Source organism: Schistocerca cancellata, chromosome 4 (assembly GCF_023864275.1).
Source record: "Schistocerca cancellata isolate TAMUIC-IGC-003103 chromosome 4, iqSchCanc2.1, whole genome shotgun sequence".
NCBI lineage: Eukaryota > Metazoa > Arthropoda > Insecta > Orthoptera > Acrididae > Schistocerca > Schistocerca cancellata.
In genome coordinates this window covers 277,098,218-277,120,457 of record NC_064629.1, presented here as the reverse complement: position 1 = coordinate 277,120,457, position 22,240 = coordinate 277,098,218, and positions in this window count along the sequence as shown.

Here is a 22,240-nt window from a genome sequence, read left to right as displayed (position 1 = left end):
TTTGTATATTGATTTCATTTTCTGAGTATACTATGAATGACCTAAAGACTGCCACCTGTTTTAACTATGACTGAGCCTGTGTGTCATTCTACTTCATAAAGCTATAAGTTGTTACACCCAGGTATTTATATGAGTTGCCAAATTTCAATTGAGACTCACTGATATTGTAGTTACAGATACTCCATTTTTTGGATTCTGTGAAGTGATCTGTTTTACATTTATGAACATTTAAAGCAAGTTACCAACTTTCCAGTACAATGAAACCTTATTAAGATTTGACTAAGTATTTGTGAAACTTTTTTCAGATACCACTTCAGTTTAGATACCTGATGGATGCAACAAATTTACTAGGGAGACTGCCTATACTTTATCTGTCTGTCATCTACTCGAGTAGTGCTGTGTGGTATGGGATCCTTACCAGAGATGGTTCATGGAAGACATATTGTTAATGTTTAAGTTCTATGTGTATGGGACAGTACACAATATAGTTTTTAGTGTGATGTAGCTTGCATGAAAATAATCAAGCAAGTTTTCAAAGCCATTAATATTTATATTAGCATTATTTTCCCTACTATTATGAAGTCTCCTTGTTGACTTTTGTTGATTTCCTTTCATTTTTTGTATGACTATGTCTAAGTATGCACTGAGTTTTATTACAGCTTAGGGAAAATGCTTCAGTTGTATCTTCTCATATAGGAGGATAGTAAAAGGCTATCGTTAACTGTCTATCAGAAAGACCGTTTTGCTTCTACTCTGTTTGTCATAGTATCATGATTTTCTGTAAGTCTAGAGTGAATGGAAGATTTTGTTGGCCCTATTTGCCTTTTGTCCATATTTATGGGAGGAACAATTCTGATACATTGAAAGTTTCATTTGAGTCCAAATTTTTTTTCAATGTCTCTTTTGCTCTGTATTCACTTGTGAAGCAAAATTTTTCATTTGTACCATTATACACACATCAAAAAATGTTTTGAATCATCCCAGTTCCCAGAACTCCTGAAGATAGATGTTGACTGTGGATATTGTATCACAGACACAACCCCTTTGACTGTTCAGAGATCTCACTAAACCCACCCAAAGATGTAAACAACCATACATCAGCAGTGCCTATTAGATGGAGGGAGTCAGACAGCCAATCAGTTCCAGTCATTCCACCAGGAAGGAGGTACACGGATTGTGTTGTCTGTAGTTCAACCATGTCTATATGGTCAATACTGCAGTTCGATCATGTCCACATTGTTACTTTGTGCCAGGAAGGGCTCTCAACAAGGGAAGTGTCCAGGTGTCTCGGAATGAACCAAAGCGATGTTGTTCGGACATGGAGGAGATACAGAGAGACAGGAACTGTCGATGACATGCCTTGCTCAGGCTGCCCAAGGGGTACTACTGCAGTGGATGATCGCTACCTATGGATTATGGCTCGGAGGAACTCTGACGGCAACACCACCATGTTGAATAATGCTTTTCATGCAGCCACAGGATGTCATGTTCTGACTCAAACTCTTTGCAATAGGCTGCATGATGCGCAACTTCACTCCCAACATTCACGGCAAGATCCAGCTTTGCAACCACGACACCATGCAGCATGGTACAGATGGGCCCAGCAACATGTGGAATGGATCGCTCAGGATTGGCATCACGTTCTCTTCACCGCTGAGTGTCGCATATGACTTCAAACAGACAATAGTTGGAGACGTGTTTGGAGGCAACCCTGTCAGGCTGAACGCCTTAGACACACTGTCCAGCGAGTGCAGGAAGGTGGAAGAGCCCTGATGTTTTGGAGTGGCATTATGTGGGGCTGATGTACACCGCTGGTGGTCATGGAAGGCACCGTAATGGCTGTACGATACGTGAATTCCATCCTCCAACAGATAGTTCAACCATATTGGCAGCATATTGGCAAAGCATTCGTCTTCATGGATGACAATTCGCACCCTCATCATGCACATCTTGTGAATGGCTTCCTTCATGATAATAACATTGCTGGACTAGAGTGGTCAGCATGTTCTTCACACATGAACCCTATCAAACATGCCTGGGATAGATTGAAAAAGGCTGTTTATTGACAACATGACCCACCAACCAGTCTGAGGGATCTACGCCAAATCGCCATTGAGGAGTGGGACAATTTGGACCAATAGTGCCTTGATGAACTTGTGGATAGTATGCCACAAGGAATACAGGCATGCATCAATGCAAGATGACGTGCTACTGGGTATTCGAGGTACCAGTGTTTACAGCAATCTGGACCACCATCTTTGGAGGTCTCGCTGCATGGTGATACAACATGCAATATGTGGTTTTCATGAGCAATATAAAGGGCAGAAATGATGTTTATGTTGATCTCTATTCCCATTTTCTGTACAGGTTCCAGAACTCTCAGAACCGAGGTGATACAAAACTTTTTTTGATGTGTGTATATGCATAGAGGTGACAAAGGTTTGACTATATTAAGGAAGTTCAACTGAGTTTATGTTATGGTAGCCATGCAGTGGCGAGACTTTCACAGGAGAGGCTACACAGAGAACTGAATCAAACCAGTTTTCATACTAAATACCTCAACAACCATATAATTGTAGGCATTTTTTTGCAATTTTTCTTTATCATCACATAGGTTGTAATTTATTTTCATTTATATTTGTTTCATAAAGTGTTTTACCTTCCCTTCACTCTATAAGGATGCCACATGAGACAAAAATTAACCTAACAATCTACTACTTGGATACATCATTGTGTACAAGTTGTTTCAGGGAGAGTGTGAGGCAGTTTGAACATGGTTGTTTGACCAACTTATCAATAAGTAGATTCTACTATGATCTATATCAATTTGAATACCAAGAGCTTCTACACTCAAAGGTTTATGTAGCATGTGTGACCATTCATATCTACTAAGTAATTGTTATGTAATTGTAATTAGAAAATATAATTCTTTACAGGATTAAAACCCAAACAGGTTGCTATGAAGTAATGAATAACCACTTAATGACTGTCAGGCAAAATTCCTGAGGTGAATGTAAGAGGCAACACATCAGCTAATAACCCCTTATGCAGCTGAGTCAACTTCAGGTGCCTGCTATGTATACTTACATCATCTTTCAGTGTCATAGTTCTTGAAAGATTTACCATTTTTATTTTCATTTATAATGATGAATAAGACATTGTCACATATCATTCAGAACAGAAACTCACTTAAAAATTGTTATGCCAGAATAGCAAATAATTCCTCATACTCTGGCAAATTTTAGTTACCATAAATTATTATAGTATGTTGAAACTGTAAAAAAATTGTAAAACTCAAGTTCAAAAAAGGAGTGAAAGTAATGGTCCTGAAGTTTTCCTTTCTATTTGCTGATGCTAGAGTTGAAATAACATTTTAGTTAAAGCAAGTAACCCCTTAAACACTCATTTGTAATATACAATTACTTACTATTGTAGGTAAACTTTAAAAAATGGTTCAAATGGCTCTCAGCACTATGGGACTTAACATCTGTGGTCATCAGTCCCCTAGAACTTAGAACTACTTAAACCTAACTAACCTAAGGACATCACACACATCCATGCCCGAGGCAGGATTCGAACCTGCGACCATAGCGGTCACACGGTTCCAGACTGAAGCGCCTAGAACCGCACGGCCACACCGGCCGGCAGGTAAACTTAAGTTGTATGATTTGCAGAAGGTATATTGCTGTCATTCAGGGTCTTTGCAGCCTGATCAGTGCTGTTTCTGGGAGATAATTCAGTCCAGCTATATTCCTCCTTAAAGGTTCTACATGTTTGTCAAATAATACAGTTTAAGTTCCAGTCCTCTTTCACCTGCTGAGTTCAATAGATCAGAAACACTTTCATCAAAATTAATGATTTTCTTGCAGAAAGGGCACTGAATTTAAAATAAATGAAATGCTGTATATGTGAGTTACATGTGGGGCTAGAATTTGTATAATGAGCATTTCCATTTTTTCTGCATATTCTTGCTCCTCTTTATTATTTTTGCTACCTGAATTACATGCCCCACTTGCTTCATTAAAGACAAGACTCTACTAATTTCTCAAGGACAGATGAAAATTCAAGTGAGACTATAATGAAGGAAGCATCTTAGGTTGTGCTTGAGTTATTTAGGATACTGACATGAAATCATAATCTCAAGACTTTTATCAGTATTTGATTAATATTCATACTCATAACAGGTCCACCAATTTTGACCTTCATTTGTTCCTTTACAGTAGCTGGTTCACTGAAATGTCTTCTTCATACAGAACTTCTTTCTTCCCTGGAAATGATTCAATATTAGTGTAAATGGGGGGTGGGGGGGGGGGGGTGTTTTCAGGTCCTTCACGTATCGGACACTTTCAGTTTGCCTGAAAATATGTGAGTTTTTGTTGTGGTGGTGATGTACTGCTTTTATTTATTAACTTACTAATAGACTGGCAGACTATTACACTAACGAGAAAAGTACCACTCAGTCCATCAACGCAGGTCAGGCGGTGGCAATATTCATGTGACACACATTTGCTTAGTTCCTGATACAGAATTGCTAGGACATGTTTGTTGCCCTACTCTAACAGTGGCTTGTTGAAGCGAAATACTCAATGCGAAATAGTAGTAAAAGATTTGTGGCATAGAGTATAAATGTTTACATAATGTTCTCATCTGTGTAGTGCCTTGAATAAGTAACCTGAAGATGTAGGTTCTCATTTAGATATCTTCTTTCACCCTGTTATTTTCAAGTATCCTATAAACTTATAAACGAACTTCAATGGATAAGAAAGGTGGAACATAGGCAGTTATGGCTTACTGAGGATATTACAGTATGTATCACTTCATCTGCCAAATATCATAACCCTGTTTACAGACAGACAGTTACACAGATAAAGAACATGTAGTTAATACCATATGGTTTAACACAAGGAATGAAAGTTAGTTTTTCGGTACATAAATATTTTCCGTGCCCATTGTGGAAGTCAGTACTTTCAGTCAAAAATTCAGTTTCCTTTTGCCAGAGGAAGACGAGTCATCTTATATACTCACTCACTCAACAATATAATTATTTTCTCAGGGGCCCAGATTTCTACAGGTTTATACAATCATTGCATGAACCAGCAGGTCATGAAGTCAGTACAAAATATAAAATTATGTGTAATTCTGCACTCATATGTTAAGCCTACTTTAGTTTTGCTTGGAGATTTGTCAGCTACCAACACTTTGCAATAAATCAGACATGTGATTGTGAAGAAGGCTGATATAAGCTGTTATAAATAAACAGGTGCAACTTCTCTCCTGTACTTGCAATTACATTCAAGTGAGTAATTTACTGGAGTACTGATAAAGATACCTATCTCAAGTACTAACCTCTCCTGTGGATACTGCCTCATCTCTAGATGTACAGGTCCTTTCACTACCCAGTGACTACAATGAGGGTGGCAGGTCAGTGGTAGATCTTAGGGGGATTCCTTGTTGTATTCCGTTCCTGCACCTGTTGCGCCTGTGCAGTTGACCACTTCTGGGTGGTCATTGGCACATGTGAATATGCTGCAGTACATCTACCAGTTGCAGAAATGAGCTGGCCAGCCCATTCACTGAATATCCTCTCATTTCAAGAACTCCATCACCGGTACTGTTCAATGCAGACAGACATTGTCAAAGATAAAAATGAAGTCAAGGCCTAATGCATTCCTGAACAGATGCACATGGGGAAGGAGTAAATGTCCCAATAATGTTGGTTGATCTGTGACCGTATCATGTTCAAAGATTTTGAGGTCAGTACAACCATGCATCATTATGCTTCCCCATGCCATAACACCTGGACCAATAAAAATTCATGTTCAACAGTGCTAGATGTACCCTCATGTGGTGAGAGGTGGGAACACCTAAAGCAACCAGGAACATTGTCGAACATGTCTGTTTTAGTGACCCAGGTGTTGTGATGTGGTGAAGCATAATGTTGCATGGATTTACTGACCTCCAAAAACGTGTAGAAAGTGTTTTAAATTGTCAATCACATGGACAACTGCCACAATATGATAGTGAGGCAGTAGGAACTATTACAGGTACACCATACCGTGGGTAATGTAGGAAAAGAAAGGCTTCTAGATTTGTAGATATATTGAGAGCATTTATGGTTTAGTTAAGTGAACAGCTACAAACAAACTATGAATAGTTAAAATTATAACTATTCTCAGAAACAAAAGCAAAGTAATTGAACAGTTACAGAACCTCAGAGCAGAAAACAGTGAACAGTTACAGAACCTTAGGCAAAAAGGTGCAGAAAACAGTCAGAGACTGTCAAAGCTGAATATAATCCTAATATTAATGGTGAACAATGACTAACTTATACTTAACAAGACAATTTTTGGAAATTATTCTTATTTTGGCAATTGTGTGAAAATGTTGGAAATTTCTTTGTGGGGGAATGCAAGTAAAGACTTGAAGGTGTGACACTAGGAAGGTAATTTTTGTGTCAGTGCCACATTTCATTAAGGTTTTGTGCAAAAAATGTCAAACTAGCATATACAGTCAAACTAATGACTGGTAGACACAGTTGATGAAAAAAGCAGTGATTATGTAAGTGGGCATTAGCATATGTGCCCTCAGGGGCTCATGAGCTTTTTTCATGACATATGACTGACAGTCACAAGATTTCAAGTTATATACAACTATTTTCTGATTTTCATTCTTCTGTGCTGCATCATTTATTTGAACTTTTTTCTTAGTATCTCCAAATTATCTTCTTCTGCCATTCTCTCTCCTCTACATTATGTGAAAAGTGTTTAATTAGCTAGCAAGTGTACAAATGGTAAAAGGCTTTAAGTACAATTTCACAGTATGTTAATGAACAATTTATTAATTGCATTTTTGGTTGAAAAGTGAATTTTTTTCTCTTTGTTTTTAGAATGGAATTCGTGTGTTCTTGCCTGTGACTGAGATTTTTTTCTGAATAATGAAACATTTGATATTGTTTATATTGTTATGATGCAGAATTTATTTATATGTATCTATGAGTAGGAAGAAAAGTTTCTTGAATATTGAAAAGGAAATATACTTTTAAGTACTTCTTACATGGAAACATGTCTGTTAGTGATGATTTCTAATGTTACTTTGTAATTCTATTCCATACTAAAAGGTATCAGATAGATTATATAATGGTAAGACAGAGATTTAGGAACCAGGTTTTAAATTGTAAGACATTTCCAGGGGCAGATGTGGACTCTGACCACAATCTATTGGTTATGAACTGTAGATTAAAACTGAAGAAATTGCAAAAAGGTGGGAATTTAAGGAGATGGGACCTGGATAAACTGAAAGAACCAGAGATTGTACAGAGTTTCAGGGAGAGCATAAGGGAACAATTGACAGGAATGGGGGAAAGAAATACAGTAGAAGAAGAATGGGTAACTTTGAGGGATGAAATAGTGAAGGCAGCAGAGGATCAAATAGGTAAAAAGACGAGGGCTAGTAGAAACCCTTGGGTAACAGAAGAAATATTGAATTTAATTGATGAAAGGAGAAAATATAAAAATGTAGTAAATGAACCAGGCAAAAAGGAATACAAACGTCTCAAAAATTATATCGACAGGAAGTGCAAAATGGCTAAGCAGGGATGGCTAGAGGACAAATGTAAGGATGTAGAGGCTTATCTCACAAGGGGTAAGATAGCTACTGCCTACAGGAAAGTTAAAGAGACCTTTGGAGAAAAGAGAACCTCTTGCATGAATATCAAGAGCTCAGATGGAAACCCAGTTCTAAGCAGAGAAGGGAAAGCAGAAAGGTGGAAGGAGTATATAGAGGGCCTATACAAGGGTGATGTACTTGAGGACAATATTATGGAAATGGAAGAGGATGTAGATGAAGATGAAATGGGAGATATGATACTGCGTGAAGAGTTTGACAGAGCACTGAAAGACCTGAGTCGAAACAAGGCCCCCGGTGTAGACAACATTCCATTAGAACTACTGACAACCTTGGGAGAGCCAGTCCTAACAAAACTCTACCATATGGTGAGAAGAAAGCAGGTGTTGACAGATCTGAAAATTACCGAACTATCAGTTTAATAAGTCACAGCTGCAAAATACTAACGTGAATTCTTTACAGACGAATGGAAAAACTGATAGAAACTGACCTCGGGGAAGATCAGTTTGGGTTCCATAGAAATATTGGAACACGTGAGGCAATACTGACCTTACGACTTATCTTAGAAAAAGATTAAGGAAAGGCAAACCTACGTTTCTAGCATTTGTAGACTTAGAGAAAGCTTTTGACGATGTTGATTGGAATACTCTCTTTCAAATTCTGAAGGTGGCAGGGGTAAAATACAGAGAGTGAAAGGCTATTTACAATTTGTACAGAAACCAGATTGCAGTTATAAGAGTCAAGGGACATGAAAGGGAAGCAGTGGTTGGGAAGGGAGTGAGACAGGGCTGCAGCCTATCCCCGATGTTATTCAATCTGTATATTGAGCAAGCAATAAAGGAAACAAAAGAAAAGTTCGGAGTAGGTAGTAAAATCCATGGAGAAGAAATAAAAACTTTGAGGTTCGCCGATGACATTGTAATTCTGTCAGAGACAGCAAAGGACTTGGAAGAGCAGTTGAACGGAATGGACAGTGTCTTGAAAGGAGGGTATAAGATGAACATCAACAAAAGCAAAATGAGGATAATGGAATGTAGTTGAATTAAGTCGGGTGATGCTGAAGGAATTAGATTAGGAAATGAGACACTTAAAGTAGTAAAGGAGTTTTGCTATTTGAGGAGCAAAATAACTGATGATGGTTGAAGTAGAGAGGATATAAAATGTAGACTGGCAATGGCAAGGAAAGTGTTTCTTAAGAAGAGAAATTTGTTAACATCGAGTATAGATTTAAGTGTCAGGAAGTCGTTTCTGAAAGTATTTGTTTGGAGTGTAGTCATGTATGGAAGTGAAACGTGGACGATAAATAGCTTAGACAAGAAGAGAATAGAAGCTTTCGAAATGTGGTGCTACAGAAGAATGATGAATATTAGATGGGTTGATCACATAACTAATGAGGAGGTATTGAATAGAATTGGGGAGAAGAGGAGCTTGTGGCACAACTTGACCACAAGAAGGGATCGGTTGGTAGGACATGTTCTGAGACATCGAGGGATCACCAATTTAGTATTGGAGGGCTGCGTGGAGGGTAAAAATTGTAGAGGGAGACCAAGAGATGAATACACTAAACAGATTCAGAAGGATGTAGGTTGCAGTAGGTACTGGGAGATGAAGAAGCTTGCACAGGATAGAGTAGCATGGAGAGCTGCATCAAACCAGTCTCAGGACTGAAGACCACAACAACAACGTTCCACCTCAGTACATAGAAATTTATGTGCAGGAATTTTGACTGTTTGGTAAATACAATGTTGTTTTGAAATGAAATCTACATTGAACTGTTTCTAATTGCTCATATTACTGAACAAAATGTTATTTAATGTGCTTTGCATTGTTGTTCTATCTGAGTCTGAGGAAATCCATGCTCACAAAGTTTTGACTGTGTTTGAGAAATTATTGTGCTCTATTTGAGGGAATTTGTGTCTGTTCTGAATAATTTAATGAATTGTAGGAAGTCAGGCATTTTGTTTGTTTTTATGATATTGTAGGACTGCGGCCAGCAAAATGAATATGATTATAATGAAAAACCAAAAGGATTACTAAGAATATTTATATGTATGGATAACTTCAAGCTGAAATTTTTGTCTGCTATCCCATTGACTCTCTGAAATGGATGCTGATTAGAGAAGGAAGGTTGTTTTACAAACCACATATGCATGGAAAATTTGAAAGCTATTTCATAGGTTAGAGCCATGTCTGACATGAGTATTTTTTTGGTGAGTAAACTGGAGTAATGTTGAAAGTGCCCTGGATGAGTATTTGAAAGTTTTTTAATATGTGCTAGATGATTATGAATTGAATGTGAATATATTGATGCAAGATGTTCATTGTAATGGTGAACTGATATGTTGGGAACTGTGATTCTTTGTTGAGGTTTTCTATGTGTATTATGATGATGAAATACAGGGAGATACTGTGGTGATAATGTTGATGAAGATAAAATAAGTGTTAGGACCCTGATTCTTAACTGTGGTAATTATATTCATTTATGTCATGTAGCGTTTGTTTGAAGCAGGAAGTAAGGTGAACATTTGAAGTGCAGTATCTGTGGCTCTAGCAGTTGTAACAAATATACACTGGTGTGCAAAAATTAAGGTCAAAAATAACTTTTGCGTAATGTGTCAATGCCAAGTAAAGTAACTTGATGAAACTTGTATCATACGTATTCTTATGGAACAGAAAGTAACTGAAAGAAATATACAGTCATGTGAGCAGAAATGATACTTTTATTCCAAGACAATAATCTCACTCAAGTCACTGAGACTTATGTTGATTTCCTGGACATTACAAAAGATGGAACATTTTTATTAATAGGGTGCATTTACACCACAGATGTTATTGCACGCTCTGCAATGTGCTCCCCTGGTGGCCACAAGATTGGTAAGTAGTTTTTGTAATAGGCCATTCCATTTTCCCACCAGCATGGCACACAACTGCAGGAATGTCACTTGTGTATGCGGATGCACTGAAATATGTCTCTCCAATGCACCTCATACATACACAATGGGACTCAAGTCAGGTCCTGAGCAGGCCAGTCCATTCACTGAATATCATCTCATTCCAAGAGCTCTTTCACCTGCACAATTCGATGCAATCATGCATTGTCAGCCATAAAAATTAAGACAGAGCTGAATGCACCCCCAAAAAGGTCCACATGGGGAAGGAATGCAGTGTCACAATAAATTTAAATGGTGAGTCCACCATATTCAGAGTTTTGGAGGTCAGGACACCCATGCAGCATTATGTATCCACACACCATAACACATGGACCAACAGGTCAATCATGTTAAACAGTGTTCCTGGATGAATTTCATGTTCCCACATCTGCCATATGAGGCAATGTACTCTCAAAGCATGCCAAAACTTTTCCTTAGGCTTCACTCTTTATTACGTGCTAGTGTAAATATGTACTGGTTTTGTGAATGCACTAGAACTAATGCTGTTCTGTTTAAATGAAGTCTGTAAACAGTGTGGTAAACTGGAAGAAGAATTTAGGAGGGAAATAAATAACAATGATTTGTAAAACAATGTTTCAGCCTGGTTTAATGACAATCCATCTTGTTCACAACAATGTAATTTATCATGTGGAGTCAACATAAAGCTAAATGAACACACACATTATTTTGTAATAGTTCCTTCCAGATTCAAACAATAAAGCACAATAGTAGTAATATCAATACTAAAAGTGCACTTACATTGTTTGTAGACAATGTTTTTTTTTTATGAAACAAACATTGCAACATATGTGGTTGACATCTATGTTATTTACTAATGTGATGCTTACTGGTATTTAAGATGAAGTATTTCAGTAACAATACTAATGTGGGAAATAACATAAGTCTCAAGTAAATAACAGTATTTTAATGAGCACTTGATATATAGGTACCTCAGTACTGCTACAGTTTAGTTCTAGCACACTGTAATTATGAACGATATAGCAGTGTTGCCAAACAGCTGGAAACAGCAAAACTGAACAAGGCCCCAGGGGCCAAGTGGAATCCCTATTGGAATATACATGGAATCTGTGACCTACTTAGCCCCTGGTTTAATGATAATATACTATAGGTTGTTCAGACAAAAAATGCTGCCCAGTGGCACCTTCTTATGGGTGACACAAATCTGTGGCTATTCATGGTGCCCTTCTTTCCATATGTTTAATTATTACTGTCACTCCTATTTAATACAAGTCCCATCAATTGAGCAATGTTATGAGATGGGTCACATGAGTATTTTTTAAGCAGACTCATTTTTAGACTGGTATCTTCTTTCCAGTATCATACCAATGAACTATAGTGGGTCAGGGGTGCAAAGACTGTTACTTGGTGATGGGAGCCATCTTGGTGTATGGCAGAATGCACTCGACTCCCACCTGGGGCATCCTCGATTAGTGTGATGGCAAGGAAGACAGAAGTCCATAGAAGGTGATCATAGACTGTAGCATTGTGGGAAGGTGAGGGTGACAGGCTGCAGGCAGACATGAGTGTGAAGATAAAAATACCTTACCGTTCTCTTAGACTCAGGCAATTATTTGTGCATACCCCTGTCCATAGCATGGCACGGGATTCCATGTTATCCCTGCACCAGATCAGTAGGTGTAATGAATGGCCTGTGGGATATGCTCACAGTTGGGAGGTGGGCTACTTACTTGGTAAATGACAACATGGCAGGAGCTGATGCAGTGGTCAGCACACATGACACAGTACTGGTGCTGTCTGGTGGCAGCCAGTGATGTCTTCTAGCCTTGCAGCCTGATGTCCCAGTAACTGGCAGATGACAGTGACACACAGACTCAAATCCTGGATCATTGGCTGGAGAGCAGTGGCTGGTAGGTGATAGACCGTGGCAGTGTGGAGCCAGGTAGTCATCCATTTGTGCCTCAGACCATGAGGCAGCAGCACAGTGTATGCTGGCAAGTGCCTGGGTAGTCAGACTGCAATAAGTGGTTGCAGATCAGTGGCAGTGATGTCAGCTACATCATTAGTAAGGCATCATGTGGTAAAATAGAGCCAAGCTGTACCCATTATGATCACATCAGTAGATCTTGCAACAGCAAGTGACAATTAGTGGGCCTCATAACATAGCCATTCCTTGCCAATGATCTCATCAGCTGGTCTGGGACATTAAATACAGCTCTCTGGTACTTACCACACAGAAGATGCACCTCTGTGGCAATGAACACTCCAGCAGTTATGGAAGCTTCCTGAAGGAGTGGTCAGTGTCTCAGGCAAGGTTGATGCTTTGCATAGGGGGATGCCACAGAAGCATCTGCTTCTGCTGAGCTGCTGTGTCCAATATGACCATTTGCTTTGTCTGCAGTCATCAGTGCCCAGAACTTGGCATTGGGATCTATGCCATTACATCTGATACAGCTGTATTAAAACCCGCAGTCTGCCACTGACTTTACTTATGACAGAACTTAGATGATCATTCTGTTTTATATCCTCACAAATTTTTACCTCCAGTTATGTAATGATTCCAGTTGTAACTCACTGATATTTTAATCAAAGGATACTACTTTATGGTGAAGTATAGTTTTAAATTTCTGAACATTTGAAGCAAACTGCCAACCTCAGCATCAGTTTGAAATCTTATTAAAATTTAAGTGAATATTTGTGGAGTTTTTCTTACAGTATTTCATACATAAATTCTGCAAACCTGCAAATTATGGGGTTACTATTAATATACTCTCCATCCAAGAAAACATACTTCATCCTCTGCCAATAAATCTAGGGCCCAGATCCAAATTCAGTTTGGTGCCCCAGAATACACATTGGTGTGATAATGAATAAAATGGTTTTTGGAAATGAAGAAATACTTCATCTGACTGACTTCATTGATCAGTGAATCTGTTAATGTCATATCAGAAACGTGCAAACTGTATTTCACATGACAGATGTTTTTGGAGTCCATGCTGGCTAGCATGAAGGTGTTCCTTCTGTTTGAGATATCTCATTAAGTTTGAGATCAGAATATATTCCAAGATCTATAATGAGTGAATGTCAGTGGTAATGGAGAACAACTTTGTGTCTCACTTCTGACAGGTGTAACCAGTGCTTTGTTCTTGCTACTCAGAAGAGGGTTCATTTTGAAAACTACACAACAGTTATAACATGACACTTTGTTTCATATCAATTATATATGAAGAGACCTTCTTATTGGACCTGAAAAGCCATAAATTTTAAGTTTCTCCAAAGAATGTTCTGATTTGTACAGCAGAAAACTTCATACAGAGCAAAGAAAATTCTCTTGGGTGAAATCTGTTAATTCAGGTATGGTTAGTGAAACAGTAGATGACATAATGAAATTTGCACTCTGCAGTGAAATCTGCACTGATATGAAACTTCCTGGCTGATTAAAACTGTGTGCCAAACCGAGACTTGAAATTGGGATCTTTGCCTTTCACATGCAAGTACTCTACCATCTGAGCCATCCAAGCATGACTCACGGTCCATCCTCACAAACTCAGTTCTGCCAGTACCTCATCTCCTACCTTCCAAATTTCACAGAAGCTGTCCTGCGGACATTGCAGAAAGGCAAAGGTCCCGAGTTTGAGTCTCGGACTGGCACACAATTCTAAGCTGCCAGGACGTTTTAGAAGATAACATGTTCATTGGAGAGCCCTTCTGAAATCCAAATTGTGACTAACACTGAATCCCGTATTTGCAGATATGCTCAACCATTCTCAGTTACATTAACTTTTCCAAAACTTTTGAGAAAGAAGTTAACAGTGAAATGGATTAATACTTACTGATATTTGTCCAAATGCCTTTAAAGAGAAGTCTGACAATGGCATACTTTAGTCTGTCTACAGAGCTACATTGTAAAAGTGATGCATTGAATACATTGCTTTAAACAGAAGCTGTATAAGAACATGCCTTTAATATTTTATTTGAAATATTTTCAACCCGTTGAGAAGCTTTTCTTCAAGGACAATTAAATTTCCTGGAAGAAATTGGAGTGATCTAGAATTGATTTAATGTTTGTGGTGCTGATAGTAGCATATACTGCCTTGTGTTTTTTTTTTTTTTTTAAAAAAAAAAAAAGAGATGACCACAGCAAATTTCTTCATCACATTTAGAAATATTTCATTAAAGAAACTATATGTTTGTCTATGCTGAAACAAATGTTAACCCAATGTTTAATGACTTCATGCCCATATTTAAACTGAATTCTGAAGAAAAATTCACCAAACATTGTGTTCCATCACAACCTCAAAAAGAAATACAAGGGTGACCAGAGGTATCAAAAAAATCCTCTGAAACCCTTAGGTATCTTGCTTCCATCAGAAGTAGATGGACTGATACAACCTTTTGCAATTTTACAAAACTACAGGAGAATTTATAGAAAGGTACTGCTAGCTGCAAAACAACTTACAAACCATAAAATACTATCGCAGGCAGAAAATGAGAGTAAAGCTGCCTGTAGCATTATCAAATGTGAGATCTACAAACACTGGGCAGAAACATTTGAATGCACAAATTAAAAACAAAGATTGTCAAATAAGCCACCCAAAATAAGTAGCAAACTTTGTGAACAAAGATTGTCAAATAAGCCACCCAAAATAAGTAGCAAACTTTGTGAACAATGCAGTTAAGAAATTACCAACAGAAATTTCCAGACACTTGTGTCTTGCTCACCCAGGACCAGTCACCAAACTCAATGGTACTCTATCCAGTAACAGAGAGAGAGGTGGCACAAGCTATACACCAGTTAACAAAATAAAAAATCACCCGGTCTAGATGAAATCCCAGCTTGTGTTCTTGGAAATTGTCATATACCATAAAAGCTTTATTGACAAAAGTAATAACATAAGCATTCAAATGTGGCTGTTTTCTGAGTACCTAAAAGAACAAAAGATAACATCCATACTCAGAAATGGTGATGTGGAAATCATATAAAACTACACACCAGTCTGTTTACTATCCATCATTTCCAAAATTATTGATGAGGCCTGGACAAAGGTGATCGTGTGAATGGAATTTTCTTGGACTTATCAAAGCCATTTGACACAGTTGACCACAGAATTTTATTGCATAAATTAGATTTACTAGGAGTAAGAGGTGTGATTAAAAAGTGATTTATGTTATATGTAGAAAACCAGGTTCAGTGCATTGAGATCTCATATGGTTCAGAAGGATTTCTAGTAAAATAACTATCAGGTACAAAATATATTAATATAGGTGTCCCACAGGGGAGTGTATTAGGCTCAGTCCTTTTTCTTATTTATATTTATGATATCCCACAGAGTGTCAAATGCGAAAAAATACTGTTTGCTGATGATAGTAATATAGTGATAAAAACTAAAATGCCAAAAAAGTTGACAAAAAAAGCTAATGTGGACCTCCACACTGAAAAAGAAAGCAACTCTAAACATAAAGAAAACTAGTTATATGTCCTTCCAGTTGAATAAAATACACAATAGTGCTAGATTAAAAATTAATAATGATTTATTAGAACGTGTAATTGACACCAAATTCTTGGGGTTGAATGCAGATGGTTATTTGAAATGGACAGATTATGTAAAAGCTTTGGCAAAGAGACTAACCACAGTGTGTTATGCTTTGTGAATACTTGCACCAGTTTTCAATATTTCATGCACCAATGTGACTTATTTTGGATATATACATTGTCCTGTCACGGAAACATGTTTTGGAGAACAACTGCTGGGAACAGTCAGCCTGTCATCAAGGTGCAGAAAAAGGTATGGAAGTACTGGTTTATTCAAAAATCTAGAAATTCTGATGGTCCCATGTAAAGCCATTTTCCAGACTATAATGTACATAAGAAAAAATATTCATCGATATATATGAGCATGAAAATAGATCCAGTCACTACTTATACCTAAACAGAAAAAACAACTCAAAAACACACAACAGTATGCTACACTGAAGCACCAAAGAAAGTGGTATAGGCATGCGTATCCAAATACAGTGATATGTAAACAGGCAGAATATGGCACTGCAGTCAGCAACACCTATATAAGACAAGTGTCTGACACAGTTGTTACATTGGTTACTACAGCTACAGTGGTAGTTTATCAAGATTTAAGCAACTTTGAACTTGTTGTTATAGTTGGCACATGAGCGATGGGACACACCATCCACAAGTAGCAATGAAGTGTGGATTTTCCCGTATGACCATTTCACGAATGTACTGTGGATATCGGGAATCTGGTAAAACATCAAATCTCTGGCATTGCTGCAGCTGGAAAAAGATCCTGCAAGAATGGAATCAATGACGACTGAAGAGAATCGTTCAATGTGACAAAAGTGCAACCCTTCCACTAATTGCTGCAGATTTGAATATTGGGTCATCAGCAAGTGTCATCGTGTAAACCATTCAATGAAACATCATCAATATGGGCTTTCGGAGCTGAAGACCCACTCGTGTACCTTTGATGATTGCATGACACAAAGTTTTAGGCCTTGCCTGGGTCCGTCAACACCAACATTGGACTGTTGATGACTGGAAACATGTATCCTGGTTGGACAAGTCTCATTTCAATTTGTATCAAGCAGATGGACATGTACAGATATGGAGACAACCTCATGAATCCATGGACCCGTCATGTCAGCAAGGGACTGTTTGAGCTGTTGGAGGCTCTGTAATGGTGTGGGGCATGTGCAGTTGGAGTGATATGGGACTGCTGATATGTCTAGATGTGACTGTGACAGGTGACATGTATGTAAGCATTCTGTCTGATCATCTGCATCCATTCTTGGCCATTGTGCATTCCAACGGACTTGGGCAATTCCAGCAGGACAGTGTGACACCCCATACATCCAGAATTGCTACAGGGTGGCTCCAGGAACACTCTTCTAGTTAAAACACTTCCGCTGTCCACCAAACTCTTCACACATGAACATATCTATGATGCCTTGCAACGTGTTGTTCAGAGGAGATCTCCATCCCCTTGCACTCTCACTGATTTATTGATAGCCCTGCAGGATTCATGGTCTCTATTCCCTCCAGCACTACTTCAGACATTAGTTCAGTCTGTGCCACATCGGGTTGTGGCACTTCTGCATGGTAGCAGGGGCCCTGCACGATATTAGGCAGTTGTATCAGTTTCTTTTGCTCTTCAGTGTATATAATGACCTAAACTGTACAGCAGAATACCACAGGAAATTAAAAGCATAAACGAACTTCACATCTTTAGCCAAAAGCTGAAAAGATTTAGAATAATTATAGATAGCCACTTAATATTCATGGACACCCATTAAGCAATACTATATGACCTAATTATAAATATTGTGAGAGTAATTTCAAGAACCAGAAAAATTGTAAGAATCCATGTATGGTTATTTAAGAAGTAACATTGTACCAACAATTGATGACATCCATAGTTTTTGTATTGTTCTATGGATGAATAATATTAGTCTATCTGTTTTCATGAACCATTTGCTTACTATCTTTAATTACTAATTAATCTTCTTCTATGAGAGACTTTCCTATGTACCATCTAACTTGTTATTTTATTATCAGAATCATTGATTTCTGACATGAGATGTAAGCTTTTAGATTTTTATAACTCTTCATAAAAATGAACAGTACTATGAAGTGGGTTAACACTGGCCCACTTTTCCATCCTCTTTGAAATGATGAACTCTGATATGTTGACAGGGTGCTGTAAACTATAGTTTAAGATTTTTTCAGTATCCCTTTGTCATGTCTGACTAAATCAATTTGGTGTAATCATATTTTAGAAACTATCTATCACAACAATAATTTTTTTAAAAAAATGAGGCAATGTTATCTTTACTTGGGGTGAGATTTTTCCGTTATTCAGATCTGTCCACAGTAAGCAAAAATTGCATTGAGCCCATGTTAAACCGACCAAAAATGACCACATATTTAACAGATTGTTACTAAAGTTCTATGACTAATTTATTTCCCAAAACTGAGGTAAATAACTAAAATTTACAGAGATAGAATGAACAAGGAAAACATTAATTAGTTTATGTTTGTTAGGTCACTTGTTTCAAAAGCATATCACAATTTAAATGTTAACAAAACCTATTACACAAAGCTGTCCAATTCTTACCCTCAGTTAAGGATCTTAAGTTATCACTGATGAAGGTCCTAAAAGGGATGATGGTCAAAACCTTATCTCCAGATTCTAAAAGTGTGGAACTGTCTCACTAAACAGATAAAAGTTTCTCGAATATTTGCCAATGAACTAAAATGAAGTTGACATGGTAGTAAAGTCATTCTTAAAACAGCCACATGCATACATGTCTGAAGAAAAATTACATATTTCTTCTTAACAACACAGGCACTGTAATATCACAATTATCCACTGAGACCAGGCAGTGACTTTCAATCAAAATGTCCCTTCCTCCATTAGAATTACATAATGTGTGTACGAGTACAGGTTGTGATGCAGGGATGATGACATATGAAAGTTTGGGTCTGTCCTTTCATCGTTCATGAGTAACCAAAGTGATTAAGGTGACTGCTCACATAAAGTAGGGAATGTGGGTCCTGCTCCAGCACAAATTTTCATTATCATCATTCCCTTATACATTTGATGGTTGTTTACATTTGCAGTTGTGAATACATTTCATGCTTTTCATAATAGTCTGCTCTGGTTGTCATTGAAAGCTTCACACATTGTCCTTTGACAGCCACACTCATTTCATTTTGCATATCTGCATCTCTGTTCCTCTGCATTGTTTTACATCATTTATGCAGTTGGCACTATTTTTTAGATGTTTCTTAACAAATACTCTATACCACGGACTATCCCTCCCAACATGAAATAGTCTGTCCCCTGTGCTTGGCCAACTAGTCTTCTAACCTTCAACTACCATTACTTTATATGCTCCTGCCCAGGGTTAAATATTTAAAGTTCCTCATTTGTATGTGACATTAATGACTTTTTATCTAATTCACTGAACATGTACAGTTTTCTACTTGTCTTGTTTTCCCTTTGCTCTTTGATAATCAAACACAGCCTCATGGTCACTGAAAGCATTTTGAACAGGAACATCCTGAGAGAGATCATGTTCAAGCAACACCAACCTATTTGATGCCTCATAAATCTTCTGGATTTTTAAAATCTTTATCTTATTATTATTTAATATGGTAAACAATTATTGAATGAATATATGCACTACAAGTGTTTGGTAAAATCCACTAAAGGCAAAGACTAACTAACTAGCTTAGCTGTCTGCATAATCAGGGGCAATGACTAATAACATAGTGACTAAACTGTTCGAATCATTGCCCACCTAGCCTATATATGTACACACAAATGACGCAGCTGTAAAGCACTAAACATAAAACATACCAAAACAATTTAATTTATGCAGTGAATTTATCTTGATCATCTATTAGCTATATAATTAGTTAGTGACATAATGATAGGTATTATTTTATGATGTGGAAGTTTTTCTGTGTATTGAGATTCTCAAAGGCTGCCAAAAGTTTGTGAAAGTAAAATTTTCTAATTGAAACAATTAATAGATGAATGTTAATGAAAGCAGATATATATTTTTGGAAAGAGAATGACTGCAGCTACAAAACTATTGCCCTAACAGTAGAATTTTGACAGGATCACATTTTCAGATTGGAATGTTCTGAAATATGAAAACATCAAATACTTATAACTTTTGAAACAACTTTTCAGAAAATTAGACTGTTTGCTCATAATAGGATAATAAAGGGTTTCAAATAAGCTATCTGAACCAAAAACCAAACAACTTTTAGTGGGGCAGAATTTTGACATGTACATGGTTCAGGGTCTACAGGTATTATAAACTGTGAATATTTATTCACATAGATTGTTTCTAAATGAAATAAATATACCATTCTCATTAAAACTATCCTGTGAATAATAAAGTTTTGTGAAGTACTGTGTGAATAAGAGTTTGATAATTTTAATCAGGCCCTTCTTATGGTTTATGCAGTTTGTGTAGGATGTAAAAATGAAAATTCTTTAAGGAATTGAATTGTTGCGAGTGGAGCCTTTCCAGCTTGCTATGTCTGAATGTCTATTTGTTTTCATTGTATTTAATGTATTTCTAGCAATAAGAGGTTTTATGAGCTATCTGTGCTATTTAGTTTTCAGTGGATACCTTTGGTATTGTTTAGCAGGATGGTATGTTGGCCCACCATTTATGAAACAGACACTTACATTCAAACCAATGTGATTGGTATGATCAAACTATAAATTGAAAATCATTAATTTCATTTCATAACAATTCTTCAGTTGCTTAGGTTTGTTCATTTTGGTTTTAAGGAACATTTATAGATGCAGGAAAACAACATAAGAATATTGTTAAAATAATATAGAATGTACATGTGCATGAGGTTGACATGTTATGTATTGATACTATTATTTTTCACATAGAAGAACGTGTTCTCAAACAAGATTTCAAAATATGTTTAGCAGATGTGTCCATTTCCTGCATCCTGTTCCCTCGTTTTCAACATCCCATGAATAGGAGGGCTCTGGTTGTCACTCCACTGTACAGTGCTTCACACTTGCCCAATAGGCTGATGCAATGGAGCATAGTGAGTGGCAAATAATTTGGACTGTATGAAAGTTTAAAATCTCAACATTCTGAAAGTCATCACTGAGTATGACCCAAATTTTCATAGAGAATTTATTTCTGGGGCTGATATCTTGCAAGTGTTCTTTTTATGCCTCAGAATATGAGACAGAGTAGGTGATGTTTCCGTGTGAGTTTCATTGCAAATACTCAGTTTGAATCTTATCAATCACTTCAGACAGAGCACTCTTCCTTTATAATTTGATTAGATAAATTTTCATGCAGTAAAAGAGTTTCTGTTATGTCTTAACAGAACTTTTAGCTATATCATTAAATTTCTCTAAAGTATCTTTTGGATGTGGGATGCTCAACAGCATTTAAAATGATCTGCCTCTCTTCATATTAGTTATTTCATTCATATTTACTTGACTGGCTCTCAGTGTGTGACTCAGTTTTTTTATTTTTGTTTCTAGTTCAGAAATTATGCTCAACAGGCTAACATTACAAATATTTATTGTAAGTCAGAATCATTTCTTATTTGAATTTACATAAGTTTTGTAGTAGGTAGTTCCCAAGAACTAATCTAATCAAGCCTCAATGAGACTATTGCTCAACTTATTTTTTGACTCTTTCTTTAAAAAGAATTTTGAAGCAGTATAGGTACAGGGTCAAAATACCATTATACAAGTAACCTGTTTCAACGAAAATACTATTGTCTTCTATAATAATTTAGTGATTAAAACAATTATATAAATGCACAGCTAATTTTCAAATGCCATTGCTTCGACAAAATCTGGTTCCAGATCTGCAATCGTACAATATCCACATCTATGTCATACTCCACATGCCACTTAATGGTGTGGTGGAGGATACTTCTGGAACTATTAACTGCTCTCCCCTACCCTGTTCCACAAGTGAATGGTGCATGGGAAGAATGATTGTCAATGAACATCTGTATTGGCTCTAATTTCTCAAATTTTCTTGTCTTGCCGGACTCTTCCTGGAAGGTAATCTTTCGAAATTTCAATAGTAAATCTCTCTGTGAAGCACAATGTGTCTTTTGTAATGTCTGCCAGTAGAGTTTGCTGATTATCTTGGTAAAACTTTGGTGCCAATTACACGACTCT